General features: G+C 37.0%; 1 non-coding gene across 1 annotated transcript; it reads right to left on the bottom strand.

Annotated features, from left to right (window-relative positions):
- Positions 1-1,408: 1,408 nt before the first annotated feature.
- LOC128281567 (small nucleolar RNA R71) lies at positions 1,409-1,515 on the bottom strand. Its single transcript, XR_008271803.1, has one exon. It is a non-coding gene; the product is annotated as a small nucleolar RNA R71 (small nucleolar RNA).
- Positions 1,516-15,033: the final 13,518 nt, after the last annotated feature.

Below are 15,033 nucleotides of genomic sequence, written 5' to 3' on the forward strand. Positions count from 1 at the left end.
CTGGCATTACCATGGCATTCATGTTGGCAAACTATCTGTACTTTACCCTCACAAAACTTCACTCATTTATTTCCTTGTTCCAAAACCTGTTCTTGCCATACCAACACATAAAAAACTCCACCACGAGCAATTAAAACCACCTAATTCCAACACAATCCAAGTCCTAATGCAATATTAAAAATGCTAATTAAAATGTCCTAAAATGTAACAAAATGTACTTAATTACAAGCAATTAGCTAAGTTTAAAGGCATGAAATATAACTCTTTTCAAGAGTTATCACACCCCCAAACCTGAGTTATTGCTTGTCCTCAAGAAAAATACACCTAAATGGATGAATGCCCCCATTTTTTCCTTGGCAAAAAACCTTCTTGTATTGCCTAGCTATTCAAAAAATAATTTATACCTTTGTTCTTGACAATATGCTCTTTTCCTAAAACTGATTCAAATGCCAAAGTTTTGCTCAGTCCTAAAAAAAAAATTTCCTAAGTATCCATGCATTCTTTTTTTTCCCTATAGAAAATAGATTTTTATTCACTTAGTTCATTCATTACCTAAACAGAAGTAACTTGCTTTAAGCCTATATGAAAGTATATTATTAACATATTCATTTATTTATTCTTCTTTTTTTCCTTTCTTTTTTTTTCTTTTTCCTTTTCTTTAATAGAAACCATATTAGGGGATTTACTTATGTCACAAAAATGTTTTTGACTTGACAATCACGATAGAGCATACATCAAATCACTGTACTTCATCATGTCACAATTTAAACCAAAAGTCACTCATGAAACTAAGACCTTTAACTAAAAAGATGTATGGAGCATACAACTACCTCTTTAGCTATTCAGTCCTTTGCTACAGCAGAATGCCCCTAAAATTATATCACATACACTTACTTAGTGCCTCCTTTCTAATCAATAGCATGATAGAGCAAACAAAGTGATGTGGACCTACTTAGCAACTCTAAGCATTAGAGTGCATACTTATTTAAACAAAATGTCATAGAAATTTAACTAATTTTTGGTTTCAAAATCCCTAAGGGCATTAAATGATACTTACTATATTTCAAAAAACAAAAAAAAAATAGAGTATAGGACAATCCATTTTTAGAAATCAATTTCCAAGTAACTTAGCCTAAGCTAACTTCACCCAATCTATTGTTACCCACTGAAGGAAAGTTCGATAGACTACCCACTGAAGACCTACGATTACATTTAGGACCTAGAAGTATTTGATTGATTAAAATAGTAGGATGTTCCTAAAGACGCCTTGAGCATTAAGCTATTCCCATATTCTTTAAGAGATAGTGCAAAAGCATGGCTAAATGTTTTTCAGTAAGGAATAATGGCATCATGGAATGATCTTTGCCAGAGGTTCTTGCTACGGTATAACCCACCTATTATGAATTCCGAGCTTCGAAATGACATCACATATTTTTGACAGATAGAGGACGAGACGCTATATGAAGCTTGGGAACAATTTAAGGAGTTAATTTGGAAATGTACAATGCATGGATTCCAGCACTAGACTTAGATGGAGATGTTTTACAATGGGTTAAATGCACATACAAATATGGTACTTGATGCGCCTCCCAATGGTACATTGTTGGATAAATCCTATAATGAAGCATATGAGATTTTGGAAAAGATTGCCAACAATGATTATCAATATTCGACCACGAGAGTTGGGATGGACAAGAGAGCTGCTGGTACAATGGAGCTTGATGCAATCACTTCGTTGACAACTCAGGTATCATCTTTCACTAATATGATTAAAAGCATGAAAGTTCAGCTGTATTCCATGAGATGAAATTAGCAAAGTTGTCATGCATTTATTGCAAGGAAAATCATATGTTTGACGAATGGCCATCAAATCAAGCATCAGTATACTACATGGGTAATTTCATTTGAAATAGAATTCCATAATCCAACACCTATAATTTAGGGTGGAAGTAGAATCTGAATTTTAGTTGGGGTAATCAAGGTGTAGGAAAGTTCAACAATTCTGCAAGACAAAATGTCAACAATGCACCACCTGGTTATGTTCCACCTATGCTGAGACAAAATAATCAATATGGTCAAGCATCATTTTCTACTTCCATTGAAGTTTTTTTAAAGGAATATATGGTCAACAATGATGTTGTAATTCAAAGTCAAACTGCATCTCTCCGAGCACTTGAAAATAAAGTGGGGTAAATAGAAAATGCTTTAAATTTGAGACCACAAGGAGCTTTGCCAAGTGATTCTAAGAATCCAAGATCACAAGGAAAGGAGCATTGCAAAGCAATTACTCTTAGAAGTGGGACTCAGTTGGATGAAGTTGTTCAAGATACCACAACAGAAAAGGATAATTTCATACTCGACCAGGAAAAGAATTTAGAATTGTCTGAAAAGAACACTGCAACTGAAAAGGTAAAACAACAGCCTGTCACAGAAAAATTAGATCATTTTACTGGTGGAAATGCCACAGCAAAACAATATCATCAATTAGAAGGCCGTTCACCTCTACCTTTTCTACAGTGATTCCATAATTCTAAACAAGATGGTCAGTTTAAAAGATTTTTGGAGGTTTTGAAGCAACTCCATATTAACATATTGCTAGTAGAAGCTTTGGAGAAAATGACCAATTACATGAATGTAACACCCCTAACCCGTATCTGTCACTGGGCTAGAGTTAAACGCATTACAAGACGAATCGGAACATTTAGCTTTCATTTCATAAACATCAGAGCATCAGAGATCAACATCAATATAGAGTCCCTTATAAAGGTTTTCAAGACCTGAAACATGTGTCAGAAAAGAGTCGGGACTAAACCAATGACATACAAAATTTTCCTAAAACATAAACATTTTTCAAACAAATATAGCTCACATGCCCGTGTAATCAGGTCGTGTGCCTTACATGGCATTAGACATGCCCGTGTGTCTAGGCCGTGTCAAAATAGGAAATACATACTGACTTGCTCATACTGCCACAAGACAAGCCCATGTGCTTTGGCCATGGTCGAGTCTGACTTGGACCACACGGCTAGCCACATGCCCGTGTGCCTTGGCCGTGCTCGAACCTGACTTACAATTGTAGAGTACCCCAGGGGACACATGACCGTGCCATATAGCTATGTGTCGCACACGGCTGAGACACACGCCCGTGTCTTTACGCGTGTGGACAAAAATAAGCCATTTGAATAGCCAATTTGCCAGCCAAATTTGGGTTAACCTACAAACACCAAACCAAACATATATGCATAACCATTTCAGCCAATATCTCTACCAAACCATACATAATTCATGCTATAACATTATCTATCATTTCAAATCTCAATTCATCAATCAATTCATAACAAAACTTAAACTAAAATCATACCTAAACAAATGATTAATACGTCATTCAAACAAATGCTCAAAACTTACCAAAACTTCTCAACATTGATCATTTCTTTTGGCCAACCAAAACATACCACAATTTCACATTAGCATCACATATCATATACCATTATCAAACTATAAATTCAAACACAAACCAGCGATATGACATAGCTAAATATGTACATCATAAAACATAATCCCACAACTTCTAGCCTATACATGCCATACTTTAATATATACATTTTCAAAGTACCAAAATAAGGTTCGATAGTGTGGTGACTATCCTCGACGATCCCCGAGCTCACAATAGCTAAGATATCCATAAAACAATGTAAACACACACAAAGTAAGCTTTCAAAAGCTTAGTAAGCCATATACAAATAAACATATCATTCAAAGCAAATAAATATCATCAAATCATTTATACTTTGTATACCAATGCTAACACAAATCTCATATTCAAATACTTACCTTTCATTCTCAAATAGGCTATACAAAGTAGACATACCTGAATCTGATATGATTTCACCAAATTACTCATTTTCTCAGATTGCTTGTTTGAACCGTTTAGAAACGTAAAGATACGAGGATAGCTCAGAGAACATATACAATGCCAGCGTCCCAAACATGGTCTTACATGTAATCAAACATCGATGTCACTGTCCCAAATAGGGTCTTACAAGAAATCAGATACGATGCCGATGTCTCAGGCATGGTCTTACACGTAAAACATAATTCGATGCCAACGTCCCAGACGTGGTCTTACATGGAAACACATATCCAATCCTATGTCATGACATATGTATCCTAACTATTCCTAGGGTTCATACGGGGCTTTTCAGACGTCGGAACTCTGTCAATACTTTCTCGAATAGCACATATTAAGCTTGAATAATCATTCATCACAATTAGATGTCATATGAACAATAATAAATCAATTCAAACACGTTTATTGTATATTGACTTACCTCGTACGAATTCGAATGAATGTAATCGGTTACTCGACAACTTTTGACTTTCCCCGATCTAACTCCATTTTCTTTAATTATTGATCTATATAAATTCAAATTTAACACTTTTATTCACCAAATCATTCAAATCAATCCACAGACACACATTTAGGCATTTCACAAAGTAACCCTCATATTTTCACATTTTGACAGTTTAGTCCCTAATTCACAAAATCACAAAATATACATAATTTGCAGATACTCATGCTTAGCCGAATATTTATAGCACTCATACAAGTCCACACATTTCATTTATTTCACATTTTAGCCCATTTTACTCAAAATCATCAAAAATCCAAAGACAAAATATATAAACCCAAAACATATCTTCTATTTGTCAACAACTAACTTCACAAAACTCATAGTTTCATCAATGGCATATTTCAAAATCATCAACAAAATTAGAAATTGAGACATAGGCTTGATAGTATTCAAAACAACGGTTAAAAAAATGTAAAAATTACCAAAAAAGAACAAAATCCATACCTTAATCTTTAAAACAAAGGCCGAACCCTAGGTTCTGTTTTTCTTTCTTTTTCTTTTGCTACATTCGGCCAACAAAGATGAAAATGGCCAATTTTATGTTTTTGTTTCATTTTAATTAACATAATATACTAAATTACCATATTAACCTTTATTAATTAACATATAATTCATATTCATTAAGGCCATTAATGTCCACTCATATGTTCAATGGTCTTATATCATCATAAGGAATTTTCCTTTAGTAAGACAAATCAAATAGACACTTTAATAATTAGCAGGTAACTTTTACATTTTACGCGATTAGATCCTTTTTCAAAATTAAGCACACAAATATTGACATTTTCATACAGGACTCCCACACATGCTCATTCACATATCATAAACATGGAAAATAATATTTAACTATTTTTCTAACTCGGATATGTGGTCTTGAAACCACTGTTTCGACTAGGGTCAAAACCAGACTGTTACAATTCTCCCCCTTTAGGGATTTTCATCTCCGAAAATCTTACCGTTAAACAAATTCGGATATCGTCATCTCATAGCATATTCAGGCTCCCACGTGACCTCTTCAATGCTGTGTCAATGCCACATCACTTTTATTAATGGAATTTTCTTATTTCGCAGTTCTTTAACCTCTCGAGCTAAGATACGAATCGACTTTTATTCGTAAGTAATATTCGACTGAATTTCAATCTCAGACGGAGGAATCACATGTAAAGGATCGGATCTGTAACATCGAAGCATCGATACATTAAACACATCATGAATCTTTTCTAACTCTGGTGGTAACAATAATTTATATGCTACCGATCCAATACGCTCAGTAATCTCATAGGGTCCAATGAACCTTGGACTCAATTCGCCTTTTCTATCAAACCTAAGCACTTTCTTCCACGGAGATACCTTTAAAAACACTTTGTCACCGACTTCAAACTCAATGTCTTTTCTTTTCAAATCCGCATAAGATATTTGATGATCGGAAGCTACTTTCAAACTATCTCGAATCACTTTTACTTTTTGTTCGGTTTCTTTTATCAAATCAATTACGTGAATCTTATTGTCACTGAGCTCAGTCCAATACAAAGGTGTACGACATTTGTGACCATATAAAGCTTCATATGGTGCCCTTTTAATGCTCGACTAAAAACTATTATTACAAGCAAATTCAATCAAAGGTAAATACTGTTCCCATGTACCTTCAAACTCGAGAATGTAACATCTCAACATATCCTCAAGTATCTGAATGATTCGCTCAGACTGACCATCTATTTGGGAATATTTACCGGTAAGATTTTTGGGGACAAAAATTTCTTAAGTGGGGGAGAGTTGTGACAGCCCTAAGGTGGCCCTAGTCGGAAAGCGGTTTCGAGACCGCTAAACCGAGTTACTAAATTATTTGAATATGATAATTATTGTCTAAAGTATGTGAATATGAATGTGTGAAAGTTTTAAGCTTCGATTTAGTCAATTGCATGTGAATTTAGATAATAGGACTTATGTGAGACACTTTTGAAATGTGATAGGTTAATCTATAAGGATCTATTACTGCATGTAATCAAAAGGGTGGACTTGCATGTCAATTTCCCCACTTAATTAGTAGTGGCCGGCCATGACAAGGAGGGTGGACAAAATGGGATGGGTAAAACATGTCATAAACATGTTGTGTTAATGCTTTATGTTAGAAATGACCAAATAAGGAGCATGGTAATAAAATAATGAAAAGGAGAATGATGAAGAAAAAAAAAAAGAAAAAGTTCTCATGTTGTTGAACTTGGCCGAATAGAAGAGAGAAAAAGAAGGGAAAGAGCTTGGAGAAAAATCGGCTATGGTGGTTCACTAGACTAAGGTATGTTGATGTTGTTCCATGAGATTCATGCATATTTTTAGTTGTTAGCTTGAGTTCTACCTAGCCCATGGTTTAAATCCTTGCTATGAGATGGAGATGATATTCGGCCATGGGTGTTGTCTTCTTGGTTGGTGTTTGATGTTGTGGTGATGAGGCATGAAGATGAGCTAAGTTTCGGCTAAGGTGGACTTGTGTTGATGTCATTTGCATGCTAAGTGTGAAGCTTTGTAGTGATACATGTGATGGTGATTGATGACTCTTGGATTTTCTTTTTAGCATTTTTGAGTTAGACATTAAGTTCTTTGTTTAACCCATGACCAAAATTGAAATGGTATGGTGTCTTGATGCATTCGGCCATGGTAGGAAGTAGATGAGAATTGGTAGTAAGATGAAGTGCAAATGTTAGTATTTGATTACTAGTGTATTTTTGTGTATTAGCCGAGTTTTGAATGTGATAGCCCAAAATTGACCCTAGTCGGGAAGTGGTTTCGGGACCGCTAAACCGAGTCACCGAAATGTTTGAATGTAATATTTATTGTCTAGAATATGTAATTATGAATGTGTGAAAATTTCATGTTCCGATTTAGCCGATTGCATGTGAATTCAGTTAGTAGGACTTGTGTGACACTTTTGAAAAGTGAAAGGCTAATCTATAAGGACCTAATAGTGCATGTAGTCAAAGGGGAGGACTTGCATGTCAAATTCCCCCCCCAAGTTGTAGTGGCCGGCCATGACAAGGAATCATGGGCTAAACATGTCATGAAACATGTTTTGTTGGTGCATTAGGGAGAAACAATAAACAAATAAGTATGGGTAATAAAGAAAGAAAAAAAAATGTGTGTGTGTGAGTGAAACCCCCCATTGCCGTGCATTGTGGAAGAGAAAAGAAAAAAAAAATTGTTCATCCATCTTTTCATTCTCTCTTAACCGAAAATACTAGAGGAAGGAAGGAATTTTGCTTCATGTTTGTTTTGGAAGAGGATTAGGAAGAGGTTGGCTATACTTGCATCAAGATTAAGGTATGTTTGAGGTTGTGCCATGAGATTCATGCATGTTTTTAGTTGCTAGCTTGATGTTCTTGGTAGCCCATGGTTCAAATCTTTGCTATGTCATGGGAATGAAATTCGGCCAAAGTAAATGTGGTGTTAATGCCATTGCATGCTAAATATCAAGCTTGATAATGATACATGTGATGGGGATTGAGGACTCTTAGATTTTCTTTTAGCATTTTTGAATGAGATACTAAGTTCTTTGTTTAATCATGACCAAAATTATGGTGTTGAGATGTATTCGCCATGGTACATCCATAAGTGTGATTTATGCTCATTGCATGGAAAGTAAGATTTGTGTATTGAAATTTTGTTCATGTTTAGTTACAATCAACTTGAGATTCGGCTCTAGCATATATATATGTATATATGTTTGCACACGATGTATTGGTATGACATATATGCTATTTCAAGGTGTATATTTGCTTGTGATGATGTCTCGATTATGAAGTAAATGAGAGAAGTGTATTGAGCTACGATATGTAATGCGTTAGTAGTAAAATGTATGCTGTTTTTGTGTGGTATTAAGTGTATAATTGGCCTCAACATGGACATGTATATTCGCCACATGAGGGAAATTGGTGTGCATGCATTCGGTTAGAGGCAAGCATATTGATGCCTATTCTTGGCTTAGAAAATTCGGCTAAGAGGAATATTAACTAATGTGTTGAGTTCGATTCATGATTTCGTACATATGCGACTTTGATGCCTAATGAGTATATATATTGGCTAAGTATGTAACACCCCGAACCCGAGACCATCGCCGGTGTCAGACACGAGGGGTTAACAAGCCAAGTTCACATGTTTTGCCCACCAATTTGGCATTTCCAGTCAGGCTGGAAGACTGCATCACCGTCGCCTTAAAAATCATATCTCGAGTTTCAAAACTCGAAAACTGGTTTCGTAAATTTTCCCTGAATTTAGACTCATATATCCATCCATGGATTTATTTCTAGAATTTTTGGTCAGGCCAATTGGTACAGTTTATTAGTTAAAGTCACCCATGTTACAGGGATCGACTGCTCTGACCTTCTCGCGGTATAACTTGAATATCTCTCTGTACAGGGATTTAATGCTGGTGCCGTTTGTTTCTAATGAAACTAGACTCAAAATGGAATCTGTAAATATAAGGTATGTCTCCTAATTCTTTCTGGATAATTTATAGTGAATTTTTAAAGTTGCGACAGGGGACCCAGAAACTGTTCTGGCCCTGTTTCACAATAGCTTCAATATCTCTTAACATGTAACTCCTATGATCATTTCACTTCTTCCATATGAAAATAGACTCATTAAGGTTCATTTACATAGCTTATTCACTATTTAATACCATTCCTACAATTTTTGGTGATTTTTCACATTCACGTCACTGCAGCTGGCAGCATCTGTTTTAAGGTAGGTCTTATCTATTTTTTGTAGTCTCCATCAACCAACTAGTCTTGCCATACATAGGTTCACATATGATCATTTTAACCATACCAATGGCTGATCATGTGACCAACACTCCCATTTCCGATCCATAATCACATCATGACACCATATATATACATTCAAACCACAAATAGTCTAAGTTCATGCTTCCTTTTACGAGCCATTTTCGCATGGCCGTATACATATACATCGCCACATTTTTAAACCAACAAGGGTAGTCCTATACATGCCATTTCAAAGTTCAACCAAAATTTATACCAAAATAGAGGCGTGGATAGTGTGGATGACTTCGACTTTATTGATCCCGAATCCGTTTGCTATCCAGCGAAATCTATAAAACAGAGAGCCAAAGCAACGGGGTAAGCATTTTTATGCTTAGTAAGTCTCAAGGAATATAACCAGCTTTAATTAAAGCAATACATTCACATAACCAAATGCATCATTTCATTAATGCACATTCACATAATCGTACTTACTTCACCATCCCAACACTTATGTTCATACACAAATAACGGCTTCATTAAGGCCGATAACTCGCTCCATCATAGGAGCGGATATTCATACGCTCTTACTCCTAGCGCGCAAAGCACACACCGCACTTACCTTGTCATTGGGAAATTTCACAAGTGCATTAGCTGAAATTTTCCAGCAAGCTTATAATTTTCAAATCACATACCTTCGGAGTTTAACCGACGTCGCTACTCGCTCAATCGCCTTGGGACATAGCCCGGTTATGGTAACCCGCACCAAGGCCTACGGGACTTAACCCGGATATCACGATTTGGACAAATGCCTTCGGGTCTTAGCCCGGATTTAACAACTTGCACGAATGCCTTCGGGTCTTAGCCCGGATATAGCTACTAGCACAATTGCCTTGGTCTTAACCGGATATAATTTTCAGCATAATTGTCTTCGGGGCTTAGCCCGGATATCATTCAATTTCTCATGCACACATACATCAATAATCATTGGACATACATATTTCATTTTCCTTACTAAGGCTCAAACACAATTATAATCATTAGCATATTCGCCTTCGGGACTTAGCACGGGTGGAATTCAAATACTCATACACACATAATCAATAATCATACACATCCATATTTCATCTCACATAATTCAAGTAAGGTCACTTCTTGAGGACTTACCTCGGATGTTGTCGAACGGCTTTTACGGCTATTCGATCACTTTTTCCTTCCCCTTGTCCAATTGTGGACCTCTTAGCTCTTGAGCTAATTCAAACAAATTCAATTTATTAAAACCTCATTGTGCTAGCTTATGGCCGAATATGACAAGGAATTTAAATGGTCATATGGCCACTCTTTAGCTTGAATACACAATGGTCATGCACATTTTATACTACATCAAGCAATTCAATACAATTTATTCGAGCATCAAGGAAAAGCTAAGGCCTTCAATAGGCTACCCAAGGCCGAATATACTTGTCCATGTTGAGGCCAATTATGCACTTAATACCACACAAAAACAGCATGCATTTTACTAGTTAATGCTTTGCATATTGTAGCTCAAAACTTACAATATAGCATCAAGCACTCATATGTGTGCTAGGTAGAATGTGCTTACAATTTCACAATTATTCTTCAACATCTTCTTCTTTAAACAAACTTATTCATCACTTCCTTCATAACCAAAACATCATGTGCAAACATATATACATATATGAGCATGGCGAATTTCAAGGTGTCCATAGCCATCCAAAATACAAATTTTAACTAACATGCAAGAAGCATGAACCATGCTCATGAATGCATCATGGCGAATATGACAATCATGCTCCTTTTCAACTTCAATCATGATAAAACAAAAGAAAGCTCAAAATCTTACTCAAGAGTAGACAATCCATCATTGCATGCATCATCATCAAGCTTCACACTTAGCATGCAATGGCTTTATCACCATAACAACTTTGGCCAAATACCATTTCCATGGCTTAACAAAGATTTGAGCCATGGCTAACATGCACATCAAGTTAGCAACCAAAACATGCATGAAACTCCTAACACAACCTCATACATACCTTAATCTTGATGCAAACTTAGCCAAATCTCCTTCTAGATCTCTTCCAAACCAAGCATGAAGCAAAAATCCTCCTTCTTCCTTAGTTTTGGCTCAAAGAAAGGATGAACAAAATTTTTTCTTTCCTTCTCTACAACTCACGGCAATGGGGGGATTACCACACTCACACACATTTTTTTTTCATTTTTATCACCCATACACCTTTGTTTATTATTTCACCCTAATGCACCAACAAAACATGTTTCATGACATGTTTAGCCCATCCTCCCTTGTCATGGCCGCCACCACCTATAAAGGGGAATTTGACATGCAAGTCCATTATTTTGCATGCATGCTTTAATTAGTCATCACACATTTCCTATCATACTTTCAAAGTTCATTACTAAGTCCTTTCTTGTGGAATTCACCCTTATAACACTAAATCAATCATCATAAAATGTCATACATGAGCACACACATATTATAGGCATCAAAATAAATTTTTAATTATTTTTATGCCTCGGTTTTGTGGTCCCGAGACCACCTTCCGACTAGGGTCAATTTTGGGCTGTCACAAAGTATCTTGAATTCCTCTTTCGATGCTCAAATGATAAAACCAATTTATTTGTTAAATTAAGCTCAAGAGCAAAGGGGAGCTAAATCCGATAAGGGGAAGGAAAAAGTCGTCGAATAGCCGTCGAAATCGTTCGACCACGTCCGAGGTAAGTTCTTGAGTAATAGAGCTTAAATTCTGAATTGATTAGATCATGTTTAAAGCAAATTAAAATCATGCTCTTTGTGTGTGGCTATTGAGCCGAAATTGCAAGTGTAAAAAGTGCCTTGTGTTTGAGTTTTGCTATTGAAAATGAAATACGAATGTGTCATAATTTATTGATAATTGTGCTCGGTTATTGAATGATGTCGGGCTAAGTCCCAAGGCTTTGTGCTAAGTGACTATATCCGGACTAGGATCCGAAGGCATTCGTGCAAGTTAATAAATCCGGGCTAAGCCCGAAGGCATTGGGCAAGTTACTAAACCCGGGTTAAGTCCCGAAGGCATTCGTGCGAGTCGCTATAACCGGGCTTCGTCCCGAAGGCATTTGAATGAGTCGTTATATCCGGTTAAATTCTGAAGGTACGTGATTCTAGAATAAGCGATCTTGCTGTAAAATTTCAGTTAATGCGCTTGAAAAAAATTCCAGCAATGAGGTATGTTCATATGAGCTTGAATTAGTTGATTCCCTTCGAATAATATTCGCTCAGTCGAGTAATGAGTTTCCGGTATTTGACTAAGGTGATCCCTTATGTATGAACATAGGGGTTGGAATGTGAAATGAGTATGATATTGAGAATTTGTGCATATGAAATTATCCATTAGCTTTATGAATGCTATGCTTTTGTTGTGCTGGAATTTCTTGCTCAAACTTACTAAGCATAAATTGCTTACTCCGTTTTCTCTGTTTCTGTTTTATAGATTTTGCTCGTTAGCTATCGGATTCGGGATCATTGAAGTCAAGTCATCCACACTATCAAAGCCTCCATTTTGGTATAATTTTGGTTGAACTTTGAAATGGCATGTATAGGACTACCCTTTTGTTGAAGGTCATGTACCTTTCCGCTTTGTGTAAACTTGGATAGCCATGCGAAAATGGCTTATATCGTTTTTAGTATAGTACTATAATCGTTTGTATGTCGATCATTGTGAGGTATGGAATTGTTTTGAAACGATTAGCCATTGGAATGGTTAATCATGATCATACTTTGTGCTATGTATGCAAAAAGGGGCAATTGAATCATGGAAATCATGAAATAGGTAAAGCCTACCTTAAAGACAGATGCTGACTGCAGCAGTGATGTGGATGTGAAAAATCACTAAAAATAGTAGGAATGGTATTAAATAGTGAATAAATTATGTAAATGAACCTTGATGAGTCTACTTTCATATGGAAGAAACGAAACGGTCATAGGAGTTACATGTTAAGAGATATTAAAGTTCTCGTGAAACAGGGCCAGAACGGTTTCTAAATCCCCTGTTCCGACTTTGGAAATTCATTGTAAATTAACCAGAGATAATTAGGATTCATTCCATATATGTATAGATTCCTCTATGAGTCTAGTTTCTATAGAAACAAACGGAATCAGTATTAATGCCCTTTACAAGTAGATATTCAATTCGTAACGCACAAAGGTCAGTGTAGTCGAACCCTGGGATAGGGGAGACTTTAACTAATAAACTGTACCAATTGGCTCGACAAAAAATTCTAGAAAAAAATATGTAGATGGAAATATGAGTGTAGTTTCAGGGAAAAATTACAAAACAAATTTTCGAGCTCTGAAACTCAAGATATGATTTTTAAGGCGACAGTGATGCAGTAACCAGCTTGTCTGGAAATTTCTAAATGGACTGTGAAAATAGTTAAGTCTGTGTGCACCTTGTGTTCGATTCGATAACGGACTCTGCACGGGTGTTACAATTTTATTGGTATCGAGCTACGGTTTAGTCGATTCTAGGACTACCGTAATGCGTTTGGGTCTAGCTATACATGCCATTTTATGTGATTATTTGATAGTGTGGTGATTTCTGACGTTTGAATTTGTTTTTATTATAGTAATAGATCCCAATCCCAACCGAGCGATAGGCGATGATGTGGAGAGTGTGGCGCTGCTCCCGACAAGGGACAGCGGCGGCGGACTCTCAACCTGTTGCTAGCAATCCGAATGATGAGGCTAGGCAAGCCTTTTATAGCGTGATGAATGATTGGTTCAACCAATACATTCGAACTAATACTACTGTTCCACAACCTCCATTCCCAACAAACACACCCCATACCTACAATGCCTCCGTGAATCGACCAAATAAGGTCGAATAAGCCCCAGATTGATAGAATCCGAAAACATGGGGCTACTGAATTTAAAGCTACGGATAGCGGCGATGCCGAGCAAGCTGAATTTTGGTTGGACAACACTATCCAAGATACTCGATGAGCTATCTTGTACACCCGATGAATGCCTAAAGTGTGCTATCTCCTTGCTACGTGATTCTGCCTACTATTGGTGGAGCACTCTGACTTCTGTTGTGCCCCGAGAGCAAGTAAATTGGGAGTTTTTCCAAACTGAGTTTCGGAAAAAGTATATCAGTCAGAGATTTGTTGATCAAAAACGGAAGGAATTTCTTGAGCTTAAGCAAGGTTCTATGTCAGTTACTGATTACGAGCGAAGATTTGTTAGACTTAGTAGATACGCTCGGGAATGTGTTTCGTCCGAGGCTGTCATGTGTAAACGCTTCGAGGATGGGCTGAATGAAGACATAAAAATGTTCGTTGGCATTCTTGAAATACGAGAGTTCGTAGTACTTGTTGAGCGAGCTTGTAAAGCCGAAGAGCTTAGAAAAGAAAAACAAAAAGTTGATGTGGGAACTGGAGAGTTTCGAAAAAGATCCTCGGGAAAGTCTCTTCAACATGCATCGAAGAAATTTAGAGATGATGTGGGCGGTCTAGAGGCGCCGGGCCTTTTAGGCGAGATCGTGATCGACCCACAATGGGTACACGAGGCACTTTGATCGCCGCCAGTGTTGGGAATGAACATCGAGACGAGCGAGTGTCGACATTGTGGCAAATGGCATTCGGAAGTGAGGTTCCGTGACCGCTCTGTTACAAGTGCGGATCGGTCGACCACTTTATTAAAGATTGCCCGAGGTTGTGCGAGCAGAATACAAATCAGTGGGAAACCGGTGCTACCACTTGCTCAAGGTAGACCATCTGGAAATACGGGCAATGCTAGTGGTGGTCGAGAGGATCTAGAGATGTTACGACCAGATCCGAGGCTCGCGCTC

The sequence above is a fragment of the Gossypium arboreum genome, chromosome 1 (genome assembly GCF_025698485.1).
Source record: "Gossypium arboreum isolate Shixiya-1 chromosome 1, ASM2569848v2, whole genome shotgun sequence".
Classification (NCBI taxonomy): domain Eukaryota; kingdom Viridiplantae; phylum Streptophyta; class Magnoliopsida; order Malvales; family Malvaceae; genus Gossypium; species Gossypium arboreum.